Source organism: Pseudorasbora parva, chromosome 8 (assembly GCF_024679245.1).
Source record: "Pseudorasbora parva isolate DD20220531a chromosome 8, ASM2467924v1, whole genome shotgun sequence".
Classification (NCBI taxonomy): domain Eukaryota; kingdom Metazoa; phylum Chordata; class Actinopteri; order Cypriniformes; family Gobionidae; genus Pseudorasbora; species Pseudorasbora parva.
Window position 1 is genome coordinate 8,047,530 of NC_090179.1, and position 26,536 is coordinate 8,074,065.

Below are 26,536 nucleotides of genomic sequence, written 5' to 3' on the forward strand. Positions count from 1 at the left end.
GCCTGCTTCACAGGTCTAAAAGCATCCCCTCCTGCAACTCTTTATTTTCGTTTGTGTTCTCTTCCAAATCAGGAAAATTCTGTCAAGTCCTTCACTGCCTCAAGATCTCCATAGGATCAACTCCTCCTGCTGCAGATTGTGTCCAGTTACATCGAGTTTATACTCCCTTGACAAAGACATCAAAGGATGATTCGTCTTTCTGCCAACTTTTTTTCTCACGAAATGTAGAGGCCACGCCTTCTTCAGTGCTTGTACACTGGTACCATCGATAAGTCTGACAACACCCTTCTTTCAGCAGATGCTCTATGATATCATGGTGGAATTAGGCCATATGTGAACAATGAAGCTTTAACATACCCTTTCCCTAAAATTATTGAGCTGTTGCATATATCAGTGTGTGCATATATCAGTGTCCAAATCAGGAAAATTCTGTCAAGTCCTTCACTGCCTCAAGATCTCCATAGGATCAACTCCTCCTGCTGCAGATTGTGTCCAGTTACATCGAGTTTATACTCCCTTGACAAAGACATCAAAGGATGATTCGTCTTTCTGACAACTTTTTTTCTCACGAAAACGTAGAGGCCACGCCTTCTTCAGTGCTTGTACACTGGTACCATCGATAAGTCTGACAACACCCTTCTTTCAGCAGATGCTCTATGATATCATGGTGGAATTAGGCCATATGTGAACAATGAAGCTTTAACATACCCTTTCCCTAAAATTATTGAGCTGTTGCATATATCAGTGTGTGCATATATCAGTGTCCAAATCAGGAAAATTCTGTCAAGTCCTTCACTGCCTCAAGATCTCCATAGGATCAACTCCTCCTGCTGCAGATTGTGTCCAGTTACATCGAGTTTATACTCCCTTGACAAAGACATCAAAGGATGATTCGTCTTTCTGACAACTTTTTTTCTCACGAAAACGTAGAGGCCACGCCTTCTTCAGTGCTTGTACACTGGTACCATCGATAAGTCTGGCAACACCCTTCTTTCAGCAGATGTTCTAAGATATCATGGTGGAATTAGGCCATACGTGAACAATGAAGCTTTAACATACCCTTTCCCTAAAATTATTGAGCTGTTGCATATATCAGTGTGTGCAATAAGGTATACAGTGGCGCGATAGTTTGCTGGGCCTTACCACCTTGGTGAGAGCTTGCTGGGACCTGAGGTGTACATATGCCTTGAGCGGCCAGCAAACTTGTGCTTGCTAAGGCAGCACATATACTAAAATTGGATCGATACAGAGAAGATTAGCATGGCCCCTGCGAAAGGATGACACGCAAATCCGTGAAGCGCTCCATATTTATGCAGCTGTGATCAAGGCCTGCTTCACAGGTCTAAAAGCATCCCCTCCTGCAACTCTTTATTTTCGTTTGTGTTCTCTTCCAAATCAGGAAAATTCTGTCAAGTCCTTCACTGCCTCAAGATCTCCATAGGATCAACTCCTCCTGCTGCAGATTGTGTCCAGTTACATCGAGTTTATACTCCCTTGACAAAGACATCAAAGGATGATTCGTCTTTCTGCCAACTTTTTTTCTCACGAAATGTAGAGGCCACGCCTTCTTCAGTGCTTGTACACTGGTACCATCGATAAGTCTGACAACACCCTTCTTTCAGCAGATGCTCTATGATATCATGGTGGAATTAGGCCATATGTGAACAATGAAGCTTTAACATACCCTTTCCCTAAAATTATTGAGCTGTTGCATATATCAGTGTGTGCATATATCAGTGTCCAAATCAGGAAAATTCTGTCAAGTCCTTCACTGCCTCAAGATCTCCATAGGATCAACTCCTCCTGCTGCAGATTGTGTCCAGTTACATCGAGTTTATACTCCCTTGACAAAGACATCAAAGGATGATTCGTCTTTCTGACAACTTTTTTTCTCACGAAAACGTAGAGGCCACGCCTTCTTCAGTGCTTGTACACTGGTACCATCGATAAGTCTGGCAACACCCTTCTTTCAGCAGATGTTCTAAGATATCATGGTGGAATTAGGCCATACGTGAACAATGAAGCTTTAACATACCCTTTCCCTAAAATTATTGAGCTGTTGCATATATCAGTGTGTGCAATAAGGTATACAGTGGCGCGATAGTTTGCTGGGCCTTACCACCTTGGTGAGAGCTTGCTGGGACCTGAGGTGTACATATGCCTTGAGCGGCCAGCAAACTTGTGCTTGCTAAGGCAGCACATATACTAAAATTGGATCGATACAGAGAAGATTAGCATGGCCCCTGCGAAAGGATGAAACGCAAATCCGTGAGGCGCTCCATATTTATGCAGCTGTGATCAAGGCCTGCTTCACAGGTCTAAAAGCATCCCCTCCTGCCACTCCTTATTTTCGTTTGTGTTCTCTTCCAAATCAGGAAAATTCTGTCAAGTCCTTCACTGCCTCAAGATCTCCATAGGATCAACTCCTCCTGCTGCATATCGTGTCCAGTTACATCGAGTTTATACTCCCTTGACAAAGACATCAAAGGATGTTTCGTCTTTCTGCCAACTTTTTTTCTCACGAAAACGTAGAGGCCACGCCTTCTTCAGTGCTTGTACACTGGTACCATCGATAAGTCTGACAACACCCTTCTTTCAGCAGATGCTCTATGATATCATGGTGGAATTAGGCCATATGTGAACAATGAAGCTTTAACATACCCTTTCCCTAAAATTATTGAGCTGTTGCATATATCAGTGTGTGCATATATCAGTGTCCAAATCAGGAAAATTCTGTCAAGTCCTTCACTGCCTCAAGATCTCCATAGGATCAACTCCTCCTGCTGCAGATTGTGTCCAGTTACATCGAGTTTATACTCCCTTGACAAAGACATCAAAGGATGATTCGTCTTTCTGACAACTTTTTTTCTCACGAAAACGTAGAGGCCACGCCTTCTTCAGTGCTTGTACACTAGTACCATCGATAAGTCTGGCAACACCCTTCTTTCAGCAGATGTTCTAAGATATCATGGTGGAATTAGGCCATACGTGAACAATGAAGCTTTAACATACCCTTTCCCTAAAATTATTGAGCTGTTGCATATATCAGTGTGTGCAATAAGGTATACAGTGGCGCGATAGTTTGCTGGGCCTTACCACCTTGGTGAGAGCTTGCTGGGACCTGAGGTGTACATATGCCTTGAGCGGCCAGCAAACTTGTGCTTGCTAAGGCAGCACATATACTAAAATTGGATCGATACAGAGAAGATTAGCATGGCCCCTGCGAAAGGATGACACGCAAATCCGTGAAGCGCTCCATATTTATGCAGCTGTGATCAAGGCCTGCTTCACAGGTCTAAAAGCATCCCCTCCTGCAACTCTTTATTTTCGTTTGTGTTCTCTTCCAAATCAGGAAAATTCTGTCAAGTCCTTCACTGCCTCAAGATCTCCATAGGATCAACTCCTCCTGCTGCAGATTGTGTCCAGTTACATCGAGTTTATACTCCCTTGACAAAGACATCAAAGGATGATTCGTCTTTCTGCCAACTTTTTTTCTCACGAAATGTAGAGGCCACGCCTTCTTCAGTGCTTGTACACTGGTACCATCGATAAGTCTGACAACACCCTTCTTTCAGCAGATGCTCTATGATATCATGGTGGAATTAGGCCATATGTGAACAATGAAGCTTTAACATACCCTTTCCCTAAAATTATTGAGCTGTTGCATATATCATTGTGTGCATATATCAGTGTCCAAATCAGGAAAATTCTGTCAAGTCCTTCACTGCCTCAAGATCTCCATAGGATCAACTCCTCCTGCTGCAGATTGTGTCCAGTTACATCGAGTTTATACTCCCTTGACAAAGACATCAAAGGATGATTCGTCTTTCTGACAACTTTTTTTCTCACGAAAACGTAGAGGCCACGCCTTCTTCAGTGCTTGTACACTGGTACCATCGATAAGTCTGGCAACACCCTTCTTTCAGCAGATGTTCTAAGATATCATGGTGGAATTAGGCCATACGTGAACAATGAAGCTTTAACATACCCTTTCCCTAAAATTATTGAGCTGTTGCATATATCAGTGTGTGCAATAAGGTATACAGTGGCGCGATAGTTTGCTGGGCCTTGCTGGGACCTGAGGTGTACATATGCCTTGAGCGGCCAGCAAACTTGTGCTTGCTAAGGCAGCACATATACTAAAATTGGATCGATACAGAGAAGATTAGCATGGCCCCTGCGAAAGGATGACACGCAAATCCGTGAGGCGCTCCATATTTATGCAGCTGTGATCAAGGCCTGCTTCACAGGTCTAAAAGCATCCCCTCCTGCCACTCCTTATTTTCGTTTGTGTTCTCTTCCAAATCAGGAAAATTCTGTCACGTCCTTCACTGCCTCAAGATCTCCATAGGATCAACTCCTCCTGCTGCAGATTGTGTCCAGTTACATCGAGTTTATACTCCCTTGACAAAGACATCAAAGGATGATTCGTCTTTCTGCCAACTTTTTTTCTCACGAAAACGTAGAGGCCACGCCTTCTTCAGTGCTTGTACACTGGTACCATCGATAAGTCTGGCAACACCCTTCTTTCAGCAGATGTTCTAAGATATCATGGTGGAATTAGGCCATACGTGAACAAGGAAGCTTTAACATACCCTTTCCCTAAAATTATTGAGCTGTTGCATATATCAGTGTGTGCAATAAGGTAAACAGTGGCAAGATAGTTTGCTGGGCCTTACCACCTTGGTGAGAGCTTGCTGGGACCTGAGGTGTACATTTGCCTTGAGCGGCCAGCAAACTTGTGCTTGCTAAGGCAGCACATATACTAAAATTGGATCGATACAGAGAAGATTAGCATGGCCCCTGCGAAAGGATGACACGCAAATCCGTGAAGCGCTCCATATTTATGCAGCTGTGATCAAGGCCTGCTTCACAGGTCTAAAAGCATCCCCTCCTGCCACTCTTTATTTTCGTTTGTGTTCTCTTCCAAATCAGGAAAATTCTGTCAAGTCCTTCACTGCCTCAAGATCTCCATAGGATCAACTCCTCCTGCTGCATATCGTGTCCAGTTACATCGAGTTTATACTCCCTTGACAAAGACATCAAAGGATGTTTCGTCTTTCTGCCAACTTTTTTTCTCACGAAAACGTAGAGGCCACGCCTTCTTCAGTGCTTGTACACTGGTACCATCGATAAGTCTGACAACACCCTTCTTTCAGCAGATGCTCTATGATATCATGGTGGAATTAGGCCATATGTGAACAATGAAGCTTTAACATACCCTTTCCCTAAAATTATTGAGCTGTTGCATATATCAGTGTGTGCAATAAGGTATACAGTGGCGAGATACTTTGCTGGGCCTTACCACCTTGGTGAGAGCATGCTGGGACCTGAGGGCTACATATGCCTTGAGCGGCCAGCAAACTTGTGCTTGCTAAGGCAGCACATATACTAAAATTGGATTGATACAGAGAAGATTAACATGGCCCCTGAAAAAGGATGACATGGAAATCCGTGAAGTGCTCCATATTTATGCAGCTGTGATCAAGGCCTGCTTCACAGGTCTAAAAGCATCCCCTCCTGCAACTCTTTATTTTCGTTTGTGTTTTCTTCCAAATCAGGAAAATTCTGTCAAGTCCTTCACTGCCTCAAGATCTCCATAGGATCAACTCCTCCTGCTGCAGATTGTGTCCAGTTACATCGAGTTTATACTCCCTTGACAAAGACATCAAAGGATGATTCGTCTTTCTGACAACTTTTTTTCTCACGAAAACGTAGAGGCCACGCCTTCTTCAGTGCTTGTACACTGGTACCATCGATAAGTCTGGCAACACCCTTCTTTCAGCAGATGTTCTAAGATATCATGGTGGAATTAGGCCATACGTGAACAATGAAGCTTTAACATACCCTTTCCCTAAAATTATTGAGCTGTTGCATATATCAGTGTGTGCAATAAGGTATACAGTGGCGCGATAGTTTGCTGGGCCTTACCACCTTGGTGAGAGCTTGCTGGGACCTGAGGTGTACATATGCCTTGAGCGGCCAGCAAACTTGTGCTTGCTAAGGCAGCACATATACTAAAATTGGATCGATACAGAGAAGATTAGCATGGCCCCTGCGAAAGGATGACACGCAAATCCGTGAAGCGCTCCATATTTATGCAGCTGTGATCAAGGCCTGCTTCACAGGTCTAAAAGCATCCCCTCCTGCAACTCTTTATTTTCGTTTGTGTTCTCTTCCAAATCAGGAAAATTCTGTCAAGTCCTTCACTGCCTCAAGATCTCCATAGGATCAACTCCTCCTGCTGCAGATTGTGTCCAGTTACATCGAGTTTATACTCCCTTGACAAAGACATCAAAGGATGATTCGTCTTTCTGCCAACTTTTTTTCTCACGAAATGTAGAGGCCACGCCTTCTTCAGTGCTTGTACACTGGTACCATCGATAAGTCTGACAACACCCTTCTTTCAGCAGATGCTCTATGATATCATGGTGGAATTAGGCCATATGTGAACAATGAAGCTTTAACATACCCTTTCCCTAAAATTATTGAGCTGTTGCATATATCAGTGTGTGCATATATCAGTGTCCAAATCAGGAAAATTCTGTCAAGTCCTTCACTGCCTCAAGATCTCCATAGGATCAACTCCTCCTGCTGCAGATTGTGTCCAGTTACATCGAGTTTATACTCCCTTGACAAAGACATCAAAGGATGATTCGTCTTTCTGACAACTTTTTTTCTCACGAAAACGTAGAGGCCACGCCTTCTTCAGTGCTTGTACACTGGTACCATCGATAAGTCTGGCAACACCCTTCTTTCAGCAGATGTTCTAAGATATCATGGTGGAATTAGGCCATACGTGAACAATGAAGCTTTAACATACCCTTTCCCTAAAATTATTGAGCTGTTGCATATATCAGTGTGTGCAATAAGGTATACAGTGGCGCGATAGTTTGCTGGGCCTTACCACCTTGGTGAGAGCTTGCTGGGACCTGAGGTGTACATATGCCTTGAGCGGCCAGCAAACTTGTGCTTGCTAAGGCAGCACATATACTAAAATTGGATCGATACAGAGAAGATTAGCATGGCCCCTGCGAAAGGATGAAACGCAAATCCGTGAGGCGCTCCATATTTATGCAGCTGTGATCAAGGCCTGCTTCACAGGTCTAAAAGCATCCCCTCCTGCCACTCCTTATTTTCGTTTGTGTTCTCTTCCAAATCAGGAAAATTCTGTCAAGTCCTTCACTGCCTCAAGATCTCCATAGGATCAACTCCTCCTGCTGCATATCGTGTCCAGTTACATCGAGTTTATACTCCCTTGACAAAGACATCAAAGGATGTTTCGTCTTTCTGCCAACTTTTTTTCTCACGAAAACGTAGAGGCCACGCCTTCTTCAGTGCTTGTACACTGGTACCATCGATAAGTCTGACAACACCCTTCTTTCAGCAGATGCTCTATGATATCATGGGGGAATTAGGCCATATGTGAACAATGAAGCTTTAACATACCCTTTCCCTAAAATTATTGAGCTGTTGCATATATCAGTGTGTGCATATATCAGTGTCCAAATCAGGAAAATTCTGTCAAGTCCTTCACTGCCTCAAGATCTCCATAGGATCAACTCCTCCTGCTGCAGATTGTGTCCAGTTACATCGAGTTTATACTCCCTTGACAAAGACATCAAAGGATGATTCGTCTTTCTGACAACTTTTTTTCTCACGAAAACGTAGAGGCCACGCCTTCTTCAGTGCTTGTACACTAGTACCATCGATAAGTCTGGCAACACCCTTCTTTCAGCAGATGTTCTAAGATATCATGGTGGAATTAGGCCATACGTGAACAATGAAGCTTTAACATACCCTTTCCCTAAAATTATTGAGCTGTTGCATATATCAGTGTGTGCAATAAGGTATACAGTGGCGCGATAGTTTGCTGGGCCTTACCACCTTGGTGAGAGCTTGCTGGGACCTGAGGTGTACATATGCCTTGAGCGGCCAGCAAACTTGTGCTTGCTAAGGCAGCACATATACTAAAATTGGATCGATACAGAGAAGATTAGCATGGCCCCTGCGAAAGGATGACACGCAAATCCGTGAAGCGCTCCATATTTATGCAGCTGTGATCAAGGCCTGCTTCACAGGTCTAAAAGCATCCCCTCCTGCAACTCTTTATTTTCGTTTGTGTTCTCTTCCAAATCAGGAAAATTCTGTCAAGTCCTTCACTGCCTCAAGATCTCCATAGGATCAACTCCTCCTGCTGCAGATTGTGTCCAGTTACATCGAGTTTATACTCCCTTGACAAAGACATCAAAGGATGATTCGTCTTTCTGCCAACTTTTTTTCTCACGAAAACGTAGAGGCCACGCCTTCTTCAGTGCTTGTACACTGGTACCATCGATAAGTCTGGCAACACCCTTCTTTCAGCAGATGTTCTAAGATATCATGGTGGAATTAGGCCATACGTGAACAAGGAAGCTTTAACATACCCTTTCCCTAAAATTATTGAGCTGTTGCATATATCAGTGTGTGCAATAAGGTAAACAGTGGCAAGATAGTTTGCTGGGCCTTACCACCTTGGTGAGAGCTTGCTGGGACCTGAGGTGTACATTTGCCTTGAGCGGCCAGCAAACTTGTGCTTGCTAAGGCAGCACATATACTAAAATTGGATCGATACAGAGAAGATTAGCATGGCCCCTGCGAAAGGATGACACGCAAATCCGTGAAGCGCTCCATATTTATGCAGCTGTGATCAAGGCCTGCTTCACAGGTCTAAAAGCATCCCCTCCTGCCACTCTTTATTTTCGTTTGTGTTCTCTTCCAAATCAGGAAAATTCTGTCAAGTCCTTCACTGCCTCAAGATCTCCATAGGATCAACTCTTCCTGCTGCAGATTGTGTCCAGTTACATCGAGTTTATACTCCCTTGACAAAGACATCAAAGGATGTTTCGTCTTTCTGCCAACTTTTTTTCTCACGAAAACGTAGAGGCCACGCCTTCTTCAGTGCTTGTACACTGGTACCATCGATAAGTCTGACAACACCCTTCTTTCAGCAGATGCTCTATGATATCATGGTGGAATTAGGCCATATATGAACAATGAAGCTTTAACATACCCTTTCCCTAAAATTATTGAGCTGTTGCATATATCAGTGTGTGCAATAAGGTATACAGTGGCGAGATAGTTTGCTGGGCCTTACCACCTTGGTGAGAGCTTGCTGGGACCTGAGGGCTACATATGCCTTGAGTGGCCAGCAAAGTTGTGCTTGCTAAGGCAGCACATATACTAAAATTGGTTCGATACAGAGAAGATTAGCATGGCCCCTGCGAAAGGATGACACGCAAATCCGTGAAGCGCTCCATATTTATGCAGCTGTGATCAAGGCCTGCTTCACAGGTCTAAAAGCATCCCCTCCTGCAACTCTTTATTTTCGTTTGTGTTCTCTTCCAAATCAGGAAAATTCTGTCAAGTCCTTCACTGCCTCAAGATCTCCATAGGATCAACTCCTCCTGCTGCAGATTGTGTCCAGTTACATCGAGTTTATACTCCCTTGACAAAGACATCAAAGGATGTTTCGTCTTTCTGCCAACTTTTTTCTCACGAAAACGTAGAGGCCACGCCTTCTTCAGTGCTTGTACACTGTTACCATCGATAAGTCTGGCAACACCCTTCTTTCAGCAGATGCTCTAAGATATCATGGTGGAATTAGACAATATGTCAACAAGGAAGCTTTAACATACCCTTTCCCTAAAATTATTGAGCTGTTGCATATATCAGTGTGTGCAATAAGGTATACAGTGGCGAGATAGTTTGCTGGGGCTTACCACCTTGGTGAGAGCTTGCTGGGACCTGAGGGCTACATATGCCTTGAGCGGCCAGCAAACTTGTGCTTGCTAAGGCAGCACATATACTAAAATTGGATCGATACAGAGAAGATTAGCATGGCCCCTGCGAAAGGATGACACGCAAATCCGTGAAGCGCTCCATATTTATGCAGCTGTGATCAAGGCCTGCTTCACAGGTCTAAAAGCATCCCCTCCTGCCACTCCTTATTTTCGTTTGTGTTCTCTTCCAAATCAGGAAAATTCTGTCAAGTCCTTCACTGCCTCAAGATCTCCATAGGATCAACTCCTCCTGCTGCATATCGTGTCCAGTTACATCGAGTTTATACTCCCTTGACAAAGACATCAAAGGATGTTTCGTCTTTCTGCCAACTTTTTTTCTCACGAAAACGTAGAGGCCACGCCTTCTTCAGTGCTTGTACACTGGTACCATCGATAAGTCTGACAACACCCTTCTTTCAGCAGATGCTCTATGATATCATGGTGGAATTAGGCCATATGTGAACAATGAAGCTTTAACATACCCTTTCCCTAAAATTATTGAGCTGTTGCATATATCAGTGTGTGCAATAAGGTATACAGTGGCGAGATACTTTGCTGGGCCTTACCACCTTGGTGAGAGCATGCTGGGACCTGAGGGCTACATATGCCTTGAGCGGCCAGCAAACTTGTGCTTGCTAAGGCAGCACATATACTAAAATTGGATTGATACAGAGAAGATTAACATGGCCCCTGAAAAAGGATGACATGGAAATCCGTGAAGTGCTCCATATTTATGCAGCTGTGATCAAGGCCTGCTTCACAGGTCTAAAAGCATCCCCTCCTGCAACTCTTTATTTTCGTTTGTGTTTTCTTCCAAATCAGGAAAATTCTGTCAAGTCCTTCACTGCCTCAAGATCTCCATAGGATCAACTCCTCCTGCTGCAGATTGTGTCCAGTTACATCGAGTTTATACTCCCTTGACAAAGACATCAAAGGATGATTCGTCTTTCTGCCAACTTTTTTTCTCACGAAAACGTAGAGGCCACGCCTTCTTCAGTGCTTGTACACTGGTACCATCGATAAGTCTGGCAACACCCTTCTTTCAGCAGATGTTCTAAGATATCATGGTGGAATTAGGCCATACGTGAACAAGGAAGCTTTAACATACCCTTTCCCTAAAATTATTGAGCTGTTGCATATATCAGTGTGTGCAATAAGGTAAACAGTGGCAAGATAGTTTGCTGGGCCTTACCACCTTGGTGAGAGCTTGCTGGGACCTGAGGTGTACATTTGCCTTGAGCGGCCAGCAAACTTGTGCTTGCTAAGGCAGCACATATACTAAAATTGGATCGATACAGAGAAGATTAGCATGGCCCCTGCGAAAGGATGACACGCAAATCCGTGAAGCGCTCCATATTTATGCAGCTGTGATCAAGGCCTGCTTCACAGGTCTAAAAGCATCCCCTCCTGCCACTCTTTATTTTCGTTTGTGTTCTCTTCCAAATCAGGAAAATTCTGTCAAGTCCTTCACTGCCTCAAGATCTCCATAGGATCAACTCCTCCTGCTGCAGATTGTGCCCAGTTACATCGAGTTTATACTCCCTTGACAAAGACATCAAAGGATGTTTCGTCTTTCTGCCTACTTTTTTTCTCACGAAAACGTAGAGGCCACGCCTTCTTCAGTGCTTGTACACTGGTACCATCGATAAGTCTGACAACACCCTTCTTTCAGCAGATGCTCTATGATATCATGGTGGAATTAGGCCATATATGAACAATGAAGCTTTAACATACCCTTTCCCTAAAATTATTGAGCTGTTGCATATATCAGTGTGTGCAATAAGGTATACAGTGGCGAGATAGTTTGCTGGGCCTTACCACCTTGGTGAGAGCTTGCTGGGACCTGAGGGCTACATATGCCTTGAGTGGCCAGCAAAGTTGTGCTTGCTAAGGCAGCACATATACTAAAATTGGTTCGATACAGAGAAGATTAGCATGGCCCCTGCGAAAGGATGACACGCAAATCCGTGAAGCGCTCCATATTTATGCAGCTGTGATCAAGGCCTGCTTCACAGGTCTAAAAGCATCCCCTCCTGCAACTCTTTATTTTCGTTTGTGTTCTCTTCCAAATCAGGAAAATTCTGTCAAGTCCTTCACTGCCTCAAGATCTCCATAGGATCAACTCCTCCTGCTGCAGATTGTGTCCAGTTACATCGAGTTTATACTCCCTTGACAAAGACATCAAAGGATGTTTCGTCTTTCTGCCAACTTTTTCTCACGAAAACGTAGAGGCCACGCCTTCTTCAGTGCTTGTACACTGTTACCATCGATAAGTCTGGCAACACCCTTCTTTCAGCAGATGCTCTAAGATATCATGGTGGAATTAGACAATATGTCAACAAGGAAGCTTTAACATACCCTTTCCCTAAAATTATTGAGCTATTGCATATATCAGTGTGTGCAATAAGGTATATAGTGGCGAGATAGTTTGCTGGGCCTTACCACCTTGGTGAGAGCTTATTGGGACCTGAGGGGTATATATGCCTTGAGCGGCCAGCAAACGTGTGCTTGCTAAGGCAGCACATATACTAAAATTGGATCGATACAGAGAAGATTAGCATGGCCCCTGCGAAAAGATGACACGCAAATCCGTGAAGCGCTCCATATTTATGCAGCTGTGATCAAGGCCTGCTTCACAGGTCTAAAAGCATCCCCTCCTGCCACTCTTTATTTTCGTTTGTGTTCTCTTCCAAATCAGGAAAGTTCTTCACTGCCTCAAGATCTCCATAGGATCAACTCCTCCTGCTGCATATCGTGTCCAGTTACATCGAGTTTATACTCCCTTGACAAAGACATCAAAGGATGTTTCGTCTTTCTGCCAACTTTTTTTCTCACGAAAACGTAGAGGCCACGCCTTCTTCAGTGCTTGTACACTGTTACCATCGATAAGTCTGGCAACACCCTTCTTTCAGCAGATGCTCTAAGATATCATGGTGGAGTTAGGCCATATGTCAACAAGGAAGCTTTAACATACCCTTTCCCTAAAATTATTGAGCTGTTGCATATATCAGTGTGTGCAATAAGGTATACAGTGTCGAGATAGTTTGCTGGGCCTTACCACCTTGGTGAGAGCTTGCTGGGACCTGAGGTGTACATATGCCTTGAGCGGCCAGCAAACTTGTGCTTGCTAAGGCAGCACATATACTAAAATTGGATCTATACAGAGAAGATTAGCATGGCCCCTGCGAAAGGATGACACGCAAATCTGTGAAGCGCTCCATATTTATGCAGCTGTGATCAAGGCCTGCTTCACAGGTCTAAAAGCATCCCCTCCTGCCACTCCTTATTTTCGTTTGTGTTCTCTTCCAAATCAGGAAAATTCTGTCAAGTCCTTCACTGCCTCAAGATCTCCATAGGATCAACTCCTCCTGCTGCATATCGTGTCCAGTTACATCGAGTTTATACTCCCTTGACAAAGACATCAAAGGATGTTTCGTCTTTCTGCCAACTTTTTTTCTCACGAAAACGTAGAGGCCACACCTTCTTCAGTGCTTGTACACTGGTACCATCGATAAGTCTGACAACACCCTTCTTTCAGCAGATGCTCTATGATATCATGGTGGAATTAGGCCATATGTGAACAATGAAGCTTTAACATACCCTTTCCCTAAAATTATTGAGGTGTTGCATATATCAGTGTGTGCAATAAGGTATACAGTGGCGAGATACTTTGCTGGGCCTTACCACCTTGGTGAGAGCATGCTGGGACCTGAGGGCTACATATGCCTTGAGCGGCCAGCAAACTTGTGCTTGCTAAGGCAGCACATATACTAAAATTGGATTGATACAGAGAAGATTAACATGGCCCCTGAAAAAGGATGACATGGAAATCCGTGAAGTGCTCCATATTTATGCAGCTGTGATCAAGGCCTGCTTCACAGGTCTAAAAGCATCCCCTCCTGCAACTCTTTATTTTCGTTTGTGTTCTCTTCCAAATCAGGAAAATTCTGTCAAGTCCTTCACTGCCTCAAGATCTCCATAGGATCAACTCCTCCTGCTGCAGATTGTGTCCAGTTACATCGAGATTATACTCCCTTGACAAAGACATCAAAGGATGATTCGTCTTTCTGCCAACTTTTTTTCTCACGAAAACGTAGAGGCCACGCCTTCTTCAGTGCTTGTACACTGGTACCATCGATAAGTCTGGCAACACCCTTCTTTCAGCAGATGTTCTAAGATATCATGGTGGAATTAGGCCATACGTGAACAAGGAAGCTTTAACATACCCTTTCCCTAAAATTATTGAGCTGTTGCATATATCAGTGTGTGCAATAAGGTAAACAGTGGCAAGATAGTTTGCTGGGCCTTACCACCTTGGTGAGAGCTTGCTGGGACCTGAGGTGTACATTTGCCTTGAGCGGCCAGCAAACTTGTGCTTGCTAAGGCAGCACATATACTAAAATTGGATCGATACAGAGAAGATTAGCATGGCCCCTGCGAAAGGATGACACGCAAATCCGTGAAGCGCTCCATATTTATGCAGCTGTGATCAAGGCCTGCTTCACAGGTCTAAAAGCATCCCCTCCTGCCACTCTTTATTTTCGTTTGTGTTCTCTTCCAAATCAGGAAAATTCTGTCAAGTCCTTCACTGCCTCAAGATCTCCATAGGATCAACTCCTCCTGCTGCAGATTGTGTCCAGTTACATCGAGTTTATACTCCCTTGACAAAGACATCAAAGGATGTTTCGTCTTTCTGCCAACTTTTTTTCTCACGAAAACGTAGAGGCCACGCCTTCTTCAGTGCTTGTACACTGGTACCATCGATAAGTCTGACAACACCCTTCTTTCAGCAGATGCTCTATGATATCATGGTGGAATTAGGCCATATATGAACAATGAAGCTTTAACATACCCTTTCCCTAAAATTATTGAGCTGTTGCATATATCAGTGTGTGCAATAAGGTATACAGTGGCGAGATAGTTTGCTGGGCCTTACCACCTTGGTGAGAGCTTGCTGGGACCTGAGGGCTACATATGCCTTGAGTGGCCAGCAAAGTTGTGCTTGCTAAGGCAGCACATATACTAAAATTGGTTCGATACAGAGAAGATTAGCATGGCCCCTGCGAAAGAATGACACGCAAATCCGTGAAGCGCTCCATATTTATGCAGCTGTGATCAAGGCCTGCTTCACAGGTCTAAAAGCATCCCCTCCTGCAACTCTTTATTTTCGTTTGTGTTCTCTTCCAAATCAGGAAAATTCTGTCAAGTCCTTCACTGCCTCAAGATCTCCATAGGATCAACTCCTCCTGCTGCAGATTGTGTCCAGTTACATCGAGTTTATACTCCCTTGACAAAGACATCAAAGGATGTTTCGTCTTTCTGCCAACTTTTTCTCACGAAAACGTAGAGGCCACGCCTTCTTCAGTGCTTGTACACTGTTACCATCGATAAGTCTGGCAACACCCTTCTTTCAGCAGATGCTCTAAGATATCATGGTGGAATTAGACAATATGTCAACAAGGAAGCTTTAACATACCCTTTCCCTAAAATTATTGAGCTGTTGCATATATCAGTGTGTGCATATATCAGTGTCCAAATCAGGAAAATTCTGTCAAGTCCTTCACTGCCTCAAGATCTCCATAGGATCAACTCCTCCTGCTGCAGATTGTGTCCAGTTACATCGAGTTTATACTCCCTTGACAAAGACATCAAAGGATGATTCGTCTTTCTGACAACTTTTTTTCTCACGAAAACGTAGAGGCCACGCCTTCTTCAGTGCTTGTACACTGGTACCATCGATAAGTCTGACAACACCCTTCTTTCAGCAGATGCTCTATGATATCATGGTGGAATTAGGCCATATGTGAACAATGAAGCTTTAACATACCCTTTCCCTAAAATTATTGAGCTGTTGCATATATCAGTGTGTGCATATATCAGTGTCCAAATCAGGAAAATTCTGTCAAGTCCTTCACTGCCTCAAGATCTCCATAGGATCAACTCCTCCTGCTGCAGATTGTGTCCAGTTACATCGAGTTTATACTCCCTTGACAAAGACATCAAAGGATGATTCGTCTTTCTGACAACTTTTTTTCTCACGAAAACGTAGAGGCCACGCCTTCTTCAGTGCTTGTACACTGGTACCATCGATAAGTCTGGCAACACCCTTCTTTCAGCAGATGTTCTAAGATATCATGGTGGAATTAGGCCATACGTGAACAATGAAGCTTTAACATACCCTTTCCCTAAAATTATTGAGCTGTTGCATATATCAGTGTGTGCAATAAGGTATACAGTGGCGCGATAGTTTGCTGGGCCTTACCACCTTGGTGAGAGCTTGCTGGGACCTGAGGTGTACATATGCCTTGAGCGGCCAGCAAACTTGTGCTTGCTAAGGCAGCACATATACTAAAATTGGATCGATACAGAGAAGATTAGCATGGCCCCTGCGAAAGGATGACACGCAAATCCGTGAAGCGCTCCATATTTATGCAGCTGTGATCAAGGCCTGCTTCACAGGTCTAAAAGCATCCCCTCCTGCAACTCTTTATTTTCGTTTGTGTTCTCTTCCAAATCAGGAAAATTCTGTCAAGTCCTTCACTGCCTCAAGATCTCCATAGGATCAACTCCTCCTGCTGCAGATTGTGTCCAGTTACATCGAGTTTATACTCCCTTGACAAAGACATCAAAGGATGATTCGTCTTTCTGCCAACTTTTTTTCTCACGAAATGTAGAGGCCACGCCTTCTTCAGTGCTTGTACACTGGTACCATCGATAAGTCTGACAACACCCTTCTTTCAGCAGATGCTCTATGATATCATGGTGGAATTAGGCCATATGTGAACAATGAAGCTTTAACATACCCTTTCCCTAAAATTATTGAGCTGTTGCATATATCAGTGTGTGCATATATCAGTGTCCAAATCAGGAAAATTCTGTCAAGTCCTTCACTGCCTCAAGATCTCCATAGGATCAACTCCTCCTGCTGCAGATTGTGTCCAGTTACATCGAGTTTATACTCCCTTGACAAAGACATCAAAGGATGATTCGTCTTTCTGACAACTTTTTTTCTCACGAAAACGTAGAGGCCACGCCTTCTTCAGTGCTTGTACACTGGTACCATCGATAAGTCTGGCAACACCCTTCTTTCAGCAGATGTTCTAAGATATCATGGTGGAATTAGGCCATACGTGAACAATGAAGCTTTAACATACCCTTTCCCTAAAATTATTGAGCTGTTGCATATATCAGTGTGTGCAATAAGGTATACAGTGGCGCGATAGTTTGCTGGGCCTTACCACCTTGGTGAGAGCTTGCTGGGACCTGAGGTGTACATATGCCTTGAGCGGCCAGCAAACTTGTGCTTGCTAAGGCAGCACATATACTAAAATTGGATCGATACAGAGAAGATTAGCATGGCCCCTGCGAAAGGATGAAACGCAAATCCGTGAGGCGCTCCATATTTATGCAGCTGTGATCAAGGCCTGCTTCACAGGTCTAAAAGCATCCCCTCCTGCCACTCCTTATTTTCGTTTGTGTTCTCTTCCAAATCAGGAAAATTCTGTCAAGTCCTTCACTGCCTCAAGATCTCCATAGGATCAACTCCTCCTGCTGCATATCGTGTCCAGTTACATCGAGTTTATACTCCCTTGACAAAGACATCAAAGGATGTTTCGTCTTTCTGCCAACTTTTTTTCTCACGAAAACGTAGAGGCCACGCCTTCTTCAGTGCTTGTACACTGGTACCATCGATAAGTCTGACAACACCCTTCTTTCAGCAGATGCTCTATGATATCATGGTGGAATTAGGCCATATGTGAACAATGAAGCTTTAACATACCCTTTCCCTAAAATTATTGAGCTGTTGCATATATCAGTGTGTGCATATATCAGTGTCCAAATCAGGAAAATTCTGTCAAGTCCTTCACTGCCTCAAGATCTCCATAGGATCAACTCCTCCTGCTGCAGATTGTGTCCAGTTACATCGAGTTTATACTCCCTTGACAAAGACATCAAAGGATGATTCGTCTTTCTGACAACTTTTTTTCTCACGAAAACGTAGAGGCCACGCCTTCTTCAGTGCTTGTACACTAGTACCATCGATAAGTCTGGCAACACCCTTCTTTCAGCAGATGTTCTAAGATATCATGGTGGAATTAGGCCATACGTGAACAATGAAGCTTTAACATACCCTTTCCCTAAAATTATTGAGCTGTTGCATATATCAGTGTGTGCAATAAGGTATACAGTGGCGCGATAGTTTGCTGGGCCTTACCACCTTGGTGAGAGCTTGCTGGGACCTGAGGTGTACATATGCCTTGAGCGGCCAGCAAACTTGTGCTTGCTAAGGCAGCACATATACTAAAATTGGATCGATACAGAGAAGATTAGCATGGCCCCTGCGAAAGGATGACACGCAAATCCGTGAAGCGCTCCATATTTATGCAGCTGTGATCAAGGCCTGCTTCACAGGTCTAAAAGCATCCCCTCCTGCAACTCTTTATTTTCGTTTGTGTTCTCTTCCAAATCAGGAAAATTCTGTCAAGTCCTTCACTGCCTCAAGATCTCCATAGGATCAACTCCTCCTGCTGCAGATTGTGTCCAGTTACATCGAGTTTATACTCCCTTGACAAAGACATCAAAGGATGATTCGTCTTTCTGCCAACTTTTTTTCTCACGAAATGTAGAGGCCACGCCTTCTTCAGTGCTTGTACACTGGTACCATCGATAAGTCTGACAACACCCTTCTTTCAGCAGATGCTCTATGATATCATGGTGGAATTAGGCCATATGTGAACAATGAAGCTTTAACATACCCTTTCCCTAAAATTATTGAGCTGTTGCATATATCATTGTGTGCATATATCAGTGTCCAAATCAGGAAAATTCTGTCAAGTCCTTCACTGCCTCAAGATCTCCATAGGATCAACTCCTCCTGCTGCAGATTGTGTCCAGTTACATCGAGTTTATACTCCCTTGACAAAGACATCAAAGGATGATTCGTCTTTCTGACAACTTTTTTTCTCACGAAAACGTAGAGGCCACGCCTTCTTCAGTGCTTGTACACTGGTACCATCGATAAGTCTGGCAACACCCTTCTTTCAGCAGATGTTCTAAGATATCATGGTGGAATTAGGCCATACGTGAACAATGAAGCTTTAACATACCCTTTCCCTAAAATTATTGAGCTGTTGCATATATCAGTGTGTGCAATAAGGTATACAGTGGCGCGATAGTTTGCTGGGCCTTGCTGGGACCTGAGGTGTACATATGCCTTGAGCGGCCAGCAAACTTGTGCTTGCTAAGGCAGCACATATACTAAAATTGGATCGATACAGAGAAGATTAGCATGGCCCCTGCGAAAGGATGACACGCAAATCCGTGAGGCGCTCCATATTTATGCAGCTGTGATCAAGGCCTGCTTCACAGGTCTAAAAGCATCCCCTCCTGCCACTCCTTATTTTCGTTTGTGTTCTCTTCCAAATCAGGAAAATTCTGTCACGTCCTTCACTGCCTCAAGATCTCCATAGGATCAACTCCTCCTGCTGCAGATTGTGTCCAGTTACATCGAGTTTATACTCCCTTGACAAAGACATCAAAGGATGATTCGTCTTTCTGCCAACTTTTTTTCTCACGAAAACGTAGAGGCCACGCCTTCTTCAGTGCTTGTACACTGGTACCATCGATAAGTCTGGCAACACCCTTCTTTCAGCAGATGTTCTAAGATATCATGGTGGAATTAGGCCATACGTGAACAAGGAAGCTTTAACATACCCTTTCCCTAAAATTATTGAGCTGTTGCATATATCAGTGTGTGCAATAAGGTAAACAGTGGCAAGATAGTTTGCTGGGCCTTACCACCTTGGTGAGAGCTTGCTGGGACCTGAGGTGTACATTTGCCTTGAGCGGCCAGCAAACTTGTGCTTGCTAAGGCAGCACATATACTAAAATTGGATCGATACAGAGAAGATTAGCATGGCCCCTGCGAAAGGATGACACGCAAATCCGTGAAGCGCTCCATATTTATGCAGCTGTGATCAAGGCCTGCTTCACAGGTCTAAAAGCATCCCCTCCTGCCACTCTTTATTTTCGTTTGTGTTCTCTTCCAAATCAGGAAAATTCTGTCAAGTCCTTCACTGCCTCAAGATCTCCATAGGATCAACTCCTCCTGCTGCATATCGTGTCCAGTTACATCGAGTTTATACTCCCTTGACAAAGACATCAAAGGATGTTTCGTCTTTCTGCCAACTTTTTTTCTCACGAAAACGTAGAGGCCACGCCTTCTTCAGTGCTTGTACACTGGTACCATCGATAAGTCTGACAACACCCTTCTTTCAGCAGATGCTCTATGATATCATGGTGGAATTAGGCCATATGTGAACAATGAAGCTTTAACATACCCTTTCCCTAAAATTATTGAGCTGTTGCATATATCAGTGTGTGCAATAAGGTATACAGTGGCGAGATACTTTGCTGGGCCTTACCACCTTGGTGAGAGCATGCTGGGACCTGAGGGCTACATATGCCTTGAGCGGCCAGCAAACTTGTGCTTGCTAAGGCAGCACATATACTAAAATTGGATTGATACAGAGAAGATTAACATGGCCCCTGAAAAAGGATGACATGGAAATCCGTGAAGTGCTCCATATTTATGCAGCTGTGATCAAGGCCTGCTTCACAGGTCTAAAAGCATCCCCTCCTGCAACTCTTTATTTTCGTTTGTGTTTTCTTCCAAATCAGGAAAATTCTGTCAAGTCCTTCACTGCCTCAAGATCTCCATAGGATCAACTCCTCCTGCTGCAGATTGTGTCCAGTTACATCGAGTTTATACTCCCTTGACAAAGACATCAAAGGATGATTCGTCTTTCTGACAACTTTTTTTCTCACGAAAACGTAGAGGCCACGCCTTCTTCAGTGCTTGTACACTGGTACCATCGATAAGTCTGGCAACACCCTTCTTTCAGCAGATGTTCTAAGATATCATGGTGGAATTAGGCCATACGTGAACAATGAAGCTTTAACATACCCTTTCCCTAAAATTATTGAGCTGTTGCATATATCAGTGTGTGCAATAAGGTATACAGTGGCGCGATAGTTTGCTGGGCCTTACCACCTTGGTGAGAGCTTGCTGGGACCTGAGGTGTACATATGCCTTGAGCGGCCAGCAAACTTGTGCTTGCTAAGGCAGCACATATACTAAAATTGGATCGATACAGAGAAGATTAGCATGGCCCCTGCGAAAGGATGACACGCAAATCCGTGAAGCGCTCCATATTTATGCAGCTGTGATCAAGGCCTGCTTCACAGGTCTAAAAGCATCCCCTCCTGCAACTCTTTATTTTCGTTTGTGTTCTCTTCCAAATCAGGAAAATTCTGTCAAGTCCTTCACTGCCTCAAGATCTCCATAGGATCAACTCCTCCTGCTGCAGATTGTGTCCAGTTACATCGAGTTTATACTCCCTTGACAAAGACATCAAAGGATGATTCGTCTTTCTGCCAACTTTTTTTCTCACGAAATGTAGAGGCCACGCCTTCTTCAGTGCTTGTACACTGGTACCATCGATAAGTCTGACAACACCCTTCTTTCAGCAGATGCTCTATGATATCATGGTGGAATTAGGCCATATGTGAACAATGAAGCTTTAACATACCCTTTCCCTAAAATTATTGAGTTGTTGCATATATCAGTGTGTGCATATATCAGTGTCCAAATCAGGAAAATTCTGTCAAGTCCTTCACTGCCTCAAGATCTCCATAGGATCAACTCCTCCTGCTGCAGATTGTGTCCAGTTACATCGAGTTTATACTCCCTTGACAAAGACATCAAAGGATGATTCGTCTTTCTGACAACTTTTTTTCTCACGAAAACGTAGAGGCCACGCCTTCTTCAGTGCTTGTACACTGGTACCATCGATAAGTCTGGCAACACCCTTCTTTCAGCAGATGTTCTAAGATATCATGGTGGAATTAGGCCATACGTGAACAATGAAGCTTTAACATACCCTTTCCCTAAAATTATTGAGCTGTTGCATATATCAGTGTGTGCAATAAGGTATACAGTGGCGCGATAGTTTGCTGGGCCTTACCACCTTGGTGAGAGCTTGCTGGGACCTGAGGTGTACATATGCCTTGAGCGGCCAGCAAACTTGTGCTTGCTAAGGCAGCACATATACTAAAATTGGATCGATACAGAGAAGATTAGCATGGCCCCTGCGAAAGGATGAAACGCAAATCCGTGAGGCGCTCCATATTTATGCAGCTGTGATCAAGGCCTGCTTCACAGGTCTAAAAGCATCCCCTCCTGCCACTCCTTATTTTCGTTTGTGTTCTCTTCCAAATCAGGAAAATTCTGTCAAGTCCTTCACTGCCTCAAGATCTCCATAGGATCAACTCCTCCTGCTGCATATCGTGTCCAGTTACATCGAGTTTATACTCCCTTGACAAAGACATCAAAGGATGTTTCGTCTTTCTGCCAACTTTTTTTCTCACGAAAACGTAGAGGCCACGCCTTCTTCAGTGCTTGTACACTGGTACCATCGATAAGTCTGACAACACCCTTCTTTCAGCAGATGCTCTATGATATCATGGTGGAATTAGGCCATATGTGAACAATGAAGCTTTAACATACCCTTTCCCTAAAATTATTGAGCTGTTGCATATATCAGTGTGTGCATATATCAGTGTCCAAATCAGGAAAATTCTGTCAAGTCCTTCACTGCCTCAAGATCTCCATAGGATCAACTCCTCCTGCTGCAGATTGTGTCCAGTTACATCGAGTTTATACTCCCTTGACAAAGACATCAAAGGATGATTCGTCTTTCTGACAACTTTTTTTCTCACGAAAACGTAGAGGCCACGCCTTCTTCAGTGCTTGTACACTAGTACCATCGATAAGTCTGGCAACACCCTTCTTTCAGCAGATGTTCTAAGATATCATGGTGGAATTAGGCCATACGTGAACAATGAAGCTTTAACATACCCTTTCCCTAAAATTATTGAGCTGTTGCATATATCAGTGTGTGCAATAAGGTATACAGTGGCGCGATAGTTTGCTGGGCCTTACCACCTTGGTGAGAGCTTGCTGGGACCTGAGGTGTACATATGCCTTGAGCGGCCAGCAAACTTGTGCTTGCTAAGGCAGCACATATACTAAAATTGGATCGATACAGAGAAGATTAGCATGGCCCCTGCGAAAGGATGACACGCAAATCCGTGAAGCGCTCCATATTTATGCAGCTGTGATCAAGGCCTGCTTCACAGGTCTAAAAGCATCCCCTCCTGCAACTCTTTATTTTCGTTTGTGTTCTCTTCCAAATCAGGAAAATTCTGTCAAGTCCTTCACTGCCTCAAGATCTCCATAGGATCAACTCCTCCTGCTGCAGATTGTGTCCAGTTACATCGAGTTTATACTCCCTTGACAAAGACATCAAAGGATGATTCGTCTTTCTGCCAACTTTTTTTCTCACGAAAACGTAGAGGCCACGCCTTCTTCAGTGCTTGTACACTGGTACCATCGATAAGTCTGGCAACACCCTTCTTTCAGCAGATGTTCTAAGATATCATGGTGGAATTAGGCCATACGTGAACAAGGAAGCTTTAACATACCCTTTCCCTAAAATTATTGAGCTGTTGCATATATCAGTGTGTGCAATAAGGTAAACAGTGGCAAGATAGTTTGCTGGGCCTTACCACCTTGGTGAGAGCTTGCTGGGACCTGAGGTGTACATTTGCCTTGAGCGGCCAGCAAACTTGTGCTTGCTAAGGCAGCACATATACTAAAATTGGATCGATACAGAGAAGATTAGCATGGCCCCTGCGAAAGGATGACACGCAAATCCGTGAAGCGCTCCATATTTATGCAGCTGTGATCAAGGCCTGCTTCACAGGTCTAAAAGCATCCCCTCCTGCCACTCTTTATTTTCGTTTGTGTTCTCTTCCAAATCAGGAAAATTCTGTCAAGTCCTTCACTGCCTCAAGATCTCCATAGGATCAACTCTTCCTGCTGCAGATTGTGTCCAGTTACATCGAGTTTATACTCCCTTGACAAAGACATCAAAGGATGTTTCGTCTTTCTGCCAACTTTTTTTCTCACGAAAACGTAGAGGCCACGCCTTCTTCAGTGCTTGTACACTGGTACCATCGATAAGTCTGACAACACCCTTCTTTCAGCAGATGCTCTATGATATCATGGTGGAATTAGGCCATATATGAACAATGAAGCTTTAACATACCCTTTCCCTAAAATTATTGAGCTGTTGCATATATCAGTGTGTGCAATAAGGTATACAGTGGCGAGATAGTTTGCTGGGCCTTACCACCTTGGTGAGAGCTTGCTGGGACCTGAGGGCTACATATGCCTTGAGTGGCCAGCAAAGTTGTGCTTGCTAAGGCAGCACATATACTAAAATTGGTTCGATACAGAGAAGATTAGCATGGCCCCTGCGAAAGGATGACACGCAAATCCGTGAAGCGCTCCATATTTATGCAGCTGTGATCAAGGCCTGCTTCACAGGTCTAAAAGCATCCCCTCCTGCAACTCTTTATTTTCGTTTGTGTTCTCTTCCAAATCAGGAAAATTCTGTCAAGTCCTTCACTGCCTCAAGATCTCCATAGGATCAACTCCTCCTGCTGCAGATTGTGTCCAGTTACATCGAGTTTATACTCCCTTGACAAAGACATCAAAGGATGTTTCGTCTTTCTGCCAACTTTTTTCTCACGAAAACGTAGAGGCCACGCCTTCTTCAGTGCTTGTACACTGTTACCATCGATAAGTCTGGCAACACCCTTCTTTCAGCAGATGCTCTAAGATATCATGGTGGAATTAGACAATATGTCAACAAGGAAGCTTTAACATACCCTTTCCCTAAAATTATTGAGCTGTTGCATATATCAGTGTGTGCAATAAGGTATACAGTGGCGAGATAGTTTGCTGGGGCTTACCACCTTGGTGAGAGCTTGCTGGGACCTGAGGGCTACATATGCCTTGAGCGGCCAGCAAACTTGTGCTTGCTAAGGCAGCACATATACTAAAATTGGATCGATACAGAGAAGATTAGCATGGCCCCTGCGAAAGGATGACACGCAAATCCGTGAAGCGCTCCATATTTATGCAGCTGTGATCAAGGCCTGCTTCACAGGTCTAAAAGCATCCCCTCCTGCCACTCCTTATTTTCGTTTGTGTTCTCTTCCAAATCAGGAAAATTCTGTCAAGTCCTTCACTGCCTCAAGATCTCCATAGGATCAACTCCTCCTGCTGCATATCGTGTCCAGTTACATCGAGTTTATACTCCCTTGACAAAGACATCAAAGGATGTTTCGTCTTTCTGCCAACTTTTTTTCTCACGAAAACGTAGAGGCCACGCCTTCTTCAGTGCTTGTACACTGGTACCATCGATAAGTCTGACAACACCCTTCTTTCAGCAGATGCTCTATGATATCATGGTGGAATTAGGCCATATGTGAACAATGAAGCTTTAACATACCCTTTCCCTAAAATTATTGAGCTGTTGCATATATCAGTGTGTGCAATAAGGTATACAGTGGCGAGATACTTTGCTGGGCCTTACCACCTTGGTGAGAGCATGCTGGGACCTGAGGGCTACATATGCCTTGAGCGGCCAGCAAACTTGTGCTTGCTAAGGCAGCACATATACTAAAATTGGATTGATACAGAGAAGATTAACATGGCCCCTGAAAAAGTATGACATGGAAATCCGTGAAGTGCTCCATATTTATGCAGCTGTGATCAAGGCCTGCTTCACAGGTCTAAAAGCATCCCCTCCTGCAACTCTTTATTTTCGTTTGTGTTTTCTTCCAAATCAGGAAAATTCTGTCAAGTCCTTCACTGCCTCAAGATCTCCATAGGATCAACTCCTCCTGCTGCAGATTGTGTCCAGTTACATCGAGTTTATACTCCCTTGACAAAGACATCAAAGGATGATTCGTCTTTCTGCCAACTTTTTTTCTCACGAAAACGTAGAGGCCACGCCTTCTTCAGTGCTTGTACACTGGTACCATCGATAAGTCTGGCAACACCCTTCTTTCAGCAGATGTTCTAAGATATCATGGTGGAATTAGGCCATACGTGAACAAGGAAGCTTTAACATACCCTTTCCCTAAAATTATTGAGCTGTTGCATATATCAGTGTGTGCAATAAGGTAAACAGTGGCAAGATAGTTTGCTGGGCCTTACCACCTTGGTGAGAGCTTGCTGGGACCTGAGGTGTACATTTGCCTTGAGCGGCCAGCAAACTTGTGCTTGCTAAGGCAGCACATATACTAAAATTGGATCGATACAGAGAAGATTAGCATGGCCCCTGCGAAAGGATGACACGCAAATCCGTGAAGCGCTCCATATTTATGCAGCTGTGATCAAGGCCTGCTTCACAGGTCTAAAAGCATCCCCTCCTGCCACTCTTTATTTTCGTTTGTGTTCTCTTCCAAATCAGGAAAATTCTGTCAAGTCCTTCACTGCCTCAAGATCTCCATAGGATCAACTCCTCCTGCTGCAGATTGTGTCCAGTTACATCGAGTTTATACTCCCTTGACAAAGACATCAAAGGATGTTTCGTCTTTCTGCCTACTTTTTTTCTTACGAAAACGTAGAGGCCACGCCTTCTTCAGTGCTTGTACACTGGTACCATCGATAAGTCTGACAACACCCTTCTTTCAGCAGATGCTCTATGATATCATGGTGGAATTAGGCCATATATGAACAATGAAGCTTTAACATACCCTTTCCCTAAAATTATTGAGCTGTTGCATATATCAGTGTG

General features: G+C 44.0%; 34 non-coding genes across 34 annotated transcripts; all 34 read left to right on the forward strand.

Moving 5' to 3' along the window:
• The first annotated feature begins 1,205 nt into the window (after window positions 1-1,205).
• Window positions 1,206-1,312, forward strand: LOC137085774 (U6 spliceosomal RNA). The gene has a single exon (XR_010907331.1). It is a non-coding gene; the product is annotated as a U6 spliceosomal RNA (small nuclear RNA).
• Window positions 1,313-2,181: 869 nt separating this feature from the next.
• On the forward strand, window positions 2,182-2,288 carry LOC137085869 (U6 spliceosomal RNA). The gene has a single exon (XR_010907423.1). It is a non-coding gene; the product is annotated as a U6 spliceosomal RNA (small nuclear RNA).
• An 870-nt stretch (window positions 2,289-3,158) lies between these two features.
• On the forward strand, window positions 3,159-3,265 carry LOC137085775 (U6 spliceosomal RNA). The gene has a single exon (XR_010907332.1). It is a non-coding gene; the product is annotated as a U6 spliceosomal RNA (small nuclear RNA).
• An 850-nt stretch (window positions 3,266-4,115) lies between these two features.
• On the forward strand, window positions 4,116-4,222 carry LOC137085531 (U6 spliceosomal RNA). Its single transcript, XR_010907108.1, has one exon. It is a non-coding gene; the product is annotated as a U6 spliceosomal RNA (small nuclear RNA).
• Window positions 4,223-4,741: 519 nt separating this feature from the next.
• Window positions 4,742-4,848, forward strand: LOC137085776 (U6 spliceosomal RNA). Its single transcript, XR_010907334.1, has one exon. It is a non-coding gene; the product is annotated as a U6 spliceosomal RNA (small nuclear RNA).
• Window positions 4,849-5,367: 519 nt separating this feature from the next.
• LOC137085473 (U6 spliceosomal RNA) lies at window positions 5,368-5,474 on the forward strand. The gene has a single exon (XR_010907061.1). It is a non-coding gene; the product is annotated as a U6 spliceosomal RNA (small nuclear RNA).
• A 519-nt stretch (window positions 5,475-5,993) lies between these two features.
• On the forward strand, window positions 5,994-6,100 carry LOC137085777 (U6 spliceosomal RNA). Its single transcript, XR_010907335.1, has one exon. It is a non-coding gene; the product is annotated as a U6 spliceosomal RNA (small nuclear RNA).
• Window positions 6,101-6,969: 869 nt separating this feature from the next.
• LOC137085870 (U6 spliceosomal RNA) lies at window positions 6,970-7,076 on the forward strand. Its single transcript, XR_010907424.1, has one exon. It is a non-coding gene; the product is annotated as a U6 spliceosomal RNA (small nuclear RNA).
• Window positions 7,077-7,946: 870 nt separating this feature from the next.
• LOC137085778 (U6 spliceosomal RNA) lies at window positions 7,947-8,053 on the forward strand. The gene has a single exon (XR_010907336.1). It is a non-coding gene; the product is annotated as a U6 spliceosomal RNA (small nuclear RNA).
• Window positions 8,054-8,572: 519 nt separating this feature from the next.
• On the forward strand, window positions 8,573-8,679 carry LOC137085779 (U6 spliceosomal RNA). The gene has a single exon (XR_010907337.1). It is a non-coding gene; the product is annotated as a U6 spliceosomal RNA (small nuclear RNA).
• Window positions 8,680-9,198: 519 nt separating this feature from the next.
• Window positions 9,199-9,305, forward strand: LOC137085937 (U6 spliceosomal RNA). The gene has a single exon (XR_010907486.1). It is a non-coding gene; the product is annotated as a U6 spliceosomal RNA (small nuclear RNA).
• A 518-nt stretch (window positions 9,306-9,823) lies between these two features.
• LOC137085780 (U6 spliceosomal RNA) lies at window positions 9,824-9,930 on the forward strand. The gene has a single exon (XR_010907338.1). It is a non-coding gene; the product is annotated as a U6 spliceosomal RNA (small nuclear RNA).
• A 519-nt stretch (window positions 9,931-10,449) lies between these two features.
• Window positions 10,450-10,556, forward strand: LOC137085474 (U6 spliceosomal RNA). Its single transcript, XR_010907062.1, has one exon. It is a non-coding gene; the product is annotated as a U6 spliceosomal RNA (small nuclear RNA).
• Window positions 10,557-11,075: 519 nt separating this feature from the next.
• On the forward strand, window positions 11,076-11,182 carry LOC137085781 (U6 spliceosomal RNA). Its single transcript, XR_010907339.1, has one exon. It is a non-coding gene; the product is annotated as a U6 spliceosomal RNA (small nuclear RNA).
• A 519-nt stretch (window positions 11,183-11,701) lies between these two features.
• Window positions 11,702-11,808, forward strand: LOC137085938 (U6 spliceosomal RNA). Its single transcript, XR_010907487.1, has one exon. It is a non-coding gene; the product is annotated as a U6 spliceosomal RNA (small nuclear RNA).
• Window positions 11,809-12,325: 517 nt separating this feature from the next.
• On the forward strand, window positions 12,326-12,432 carry LOC137085951 (U6 spliceosomal RNA). Its single transcript, XR_010907498.1, has one exon. It is a non-coding gene; the product is annotated as a U6 spliceosomal RNA (small nuclear RNA).
• A 509-nt stretch (window positions 12,433-12,941) lies between these two features.
• On the forward strand, window positions 12,942-13,048 carry LOC137085853 (U6 spliceosomal RNA). The gene has a single exon (XR_010907407.1). It is a non-coding gene; the product is annotated as a U6 spliceosomal RNA (small nuclear RNA).
• A 519-nt stretch (window positions 13,049-13,567) lies between these two features.
• Window positions 13,568-13,674, forward strand: LOC137085475 (U6 spliceosomal RNA). The gene has a single exon (XR_010907063.1). It is a non-coding gene; the product is annotated as a U6 spliceosomal RNA (small nuclear RNA).
• Window positions 13,675-14,193: 519 nt separating this feature from the next.
• LOC137085783 (U6 spliceosomal RNA) lies at window positions 14,194-14,300 on the forward strand. The gene has a single exon (XR_010907340.1). It is a non-coding gene; the product is annotated as a U6 spliceosomal RNA (small nuclear RNA).
• A 519-nt stretch (window positions 14,301-14,819) lies between these two features.
• Window positions 14,820-14,926, forward strand: LOC137085427 (U6 spliceosomal RNA). Its single transcript, XR_010907019.1, has one exon. It is a non-coding gene; the product is annotated as a U6 spliceosomal RNA (small nuclear RNA).
• A 1,219-nt stretch (window positions 14,927-16,145) lies between these two features.
• On the forward strand, window positions 16,146-16,252 carry LOC137085784 (U6 spliceosomal RNA). Its single transcript, XR_010907341.1, has one exon. It is a non-coding gene; the product is annotated as a U6 spliceosomal RNA (small nuclear RNA).
• Window positions 16,253-17,121: 869 nt separating this feature from the next.
• LOC137085871 (U6 spliceosomal RNA) lies at window positions 17,122-17,228 on the forward strand. The gene has a single exon (XR_010907425.1). It is a non-coding gene; the product is annotated as a U6 spliceosomal RNA (small nuclear RNA).
• An 870-nt stretch (window positions 17,229-18,098) lies between these two features.
• Window positions 18,099-18,205, forward strand: LOC137085785 (U6 spliceosomal RNA). Its single transcript, XR_010907342.1, has one exon. It is a non-coding gene; the product is annotated as a U6 spliceosomal RNA (small nuclear RNA).
• Window positions 18,206-19,055: 850 nt separating this feature from the next.
• On the forward strand, window positions 19,056-19,162 carry LOC137085532 (U6 spliceosomal RNA). The gene has a single exon (XR_010907109.1). It is a non-coding gene; the product is annotated as a U6 spliceosomal RNA (small nuclear RNA).
• A 519-nt stretch (window positions 19,163-19,681) lies between these two features.
• Window positions 19,682-19,788, forward strand: LOC137085786 (U6 spliceosomal RNA). Its single transcript, XR_010907343.1, has one exon. It is a non-coding gene; the product is annotated as a U6 spliceosomal RNA (small nuclear RNA).
• Window positions 19,789-20,307: 519 nt separating this feature from the next.
• On the forward strand, window positions 20,308-20,414 carry LOC137085476 (U6 spliceosomal RNA). The gene has a single exon (XR_010907064.1). It is a non-coding gene; the product is annotated as a U6 spliceosomal RNA (small nuclear RNA).
• A 519-nt stretch (window positions 20,415-20,933) lies between these two features.
• Window positions 20,934-21,040, forward strand: LOC137085787 (U6 spliceosomal RNA). Its single transcript, XR_010907345.1, has one exon. It is a non-coding gene; the product is annotated as a U6 spliceosomal RNA (small nuclear RNA).
• An 869-nt stretch (window positions 21,041-21,909) lies between these two features.
• Window positions 21,910-22,016, forward strand: LOC137085873 (U6 spliceosomal RNA). Its single transcript, XR_010907426.1, has one exon. It is a non-coding gene; the product is annotated as a U6 spliceosomal RNA (small nuclear RNA).
• Window positions 22,017-22,886: 870 nt separating this feature from the next.
• Window positions 22,887-22,993, forward strand: LOC137085788 (U6 spliceosomal RNA). Its single transcript, XR_010907346.1, has one exon. It is a non-coding gene; the product is annotated as a U6 spliceosomal RNA (small nuclear RNA).
• A 519-nt stretch (window positions 22,994-23,512) lies between these two features.
• LOC137085789 (U6 spliceosomal RNA) lies at window positions 23,513-23,619 on the forward strand. The gene has a single exon (XR_010907347.1). It is a non-coding gene; the product is annotated as a U6 spliceosomal RNA (small nuclear RNA).
• A 519-nt stretch (window positions 23,620-24,138) lies between these two features.
• Window positions 24,139-24,245, forward strand: LOC137085939 (U6 spliceosomal RNA). Its single transcript, XR_010907488.1, has one exon. It is a non-coding gene; the product is annotated as a U6 spliceosomal RNA (small nuclear RNA).
• Window positions 24,246-24,763: 518 nt separating this feature from the next.
• On the forward strand, window positions 24,764-24,870 carry LOC137085790 (U6 spliceosomal RNA). The gene has a single exon (XR_010907348.1). It is a non-coding gene; the product is annotated as a U6 spliceosomal RNA (small nuclear RNA).
• Window positions 24,871-25,389: 519 nt separating this feature from the next.
• LOC137085498 (U6 spliceosomal RNA) lies at window positions 25,390-25,496 on the forward strand. The gene has a single exon (XR_010907085.1). It is a non-coding gene; the product is annotated as a U6 spliceosomal RNA (small nuclear RNA).
• Window positions 25,497-26,015: 519 nt separating this feature from the next.
• Window positions 26,016-26,122, forward strand: LOC137085791 (U6 spliceosomal RNA). The gene has a single exon (XR_010907349.1). It is a non-coding gene; the product is annotated as a U6 spliceosomal RNA (small nuclear RNA).
• Window positions 26,123-26,536: the final 414 nt, after the last annotated feature.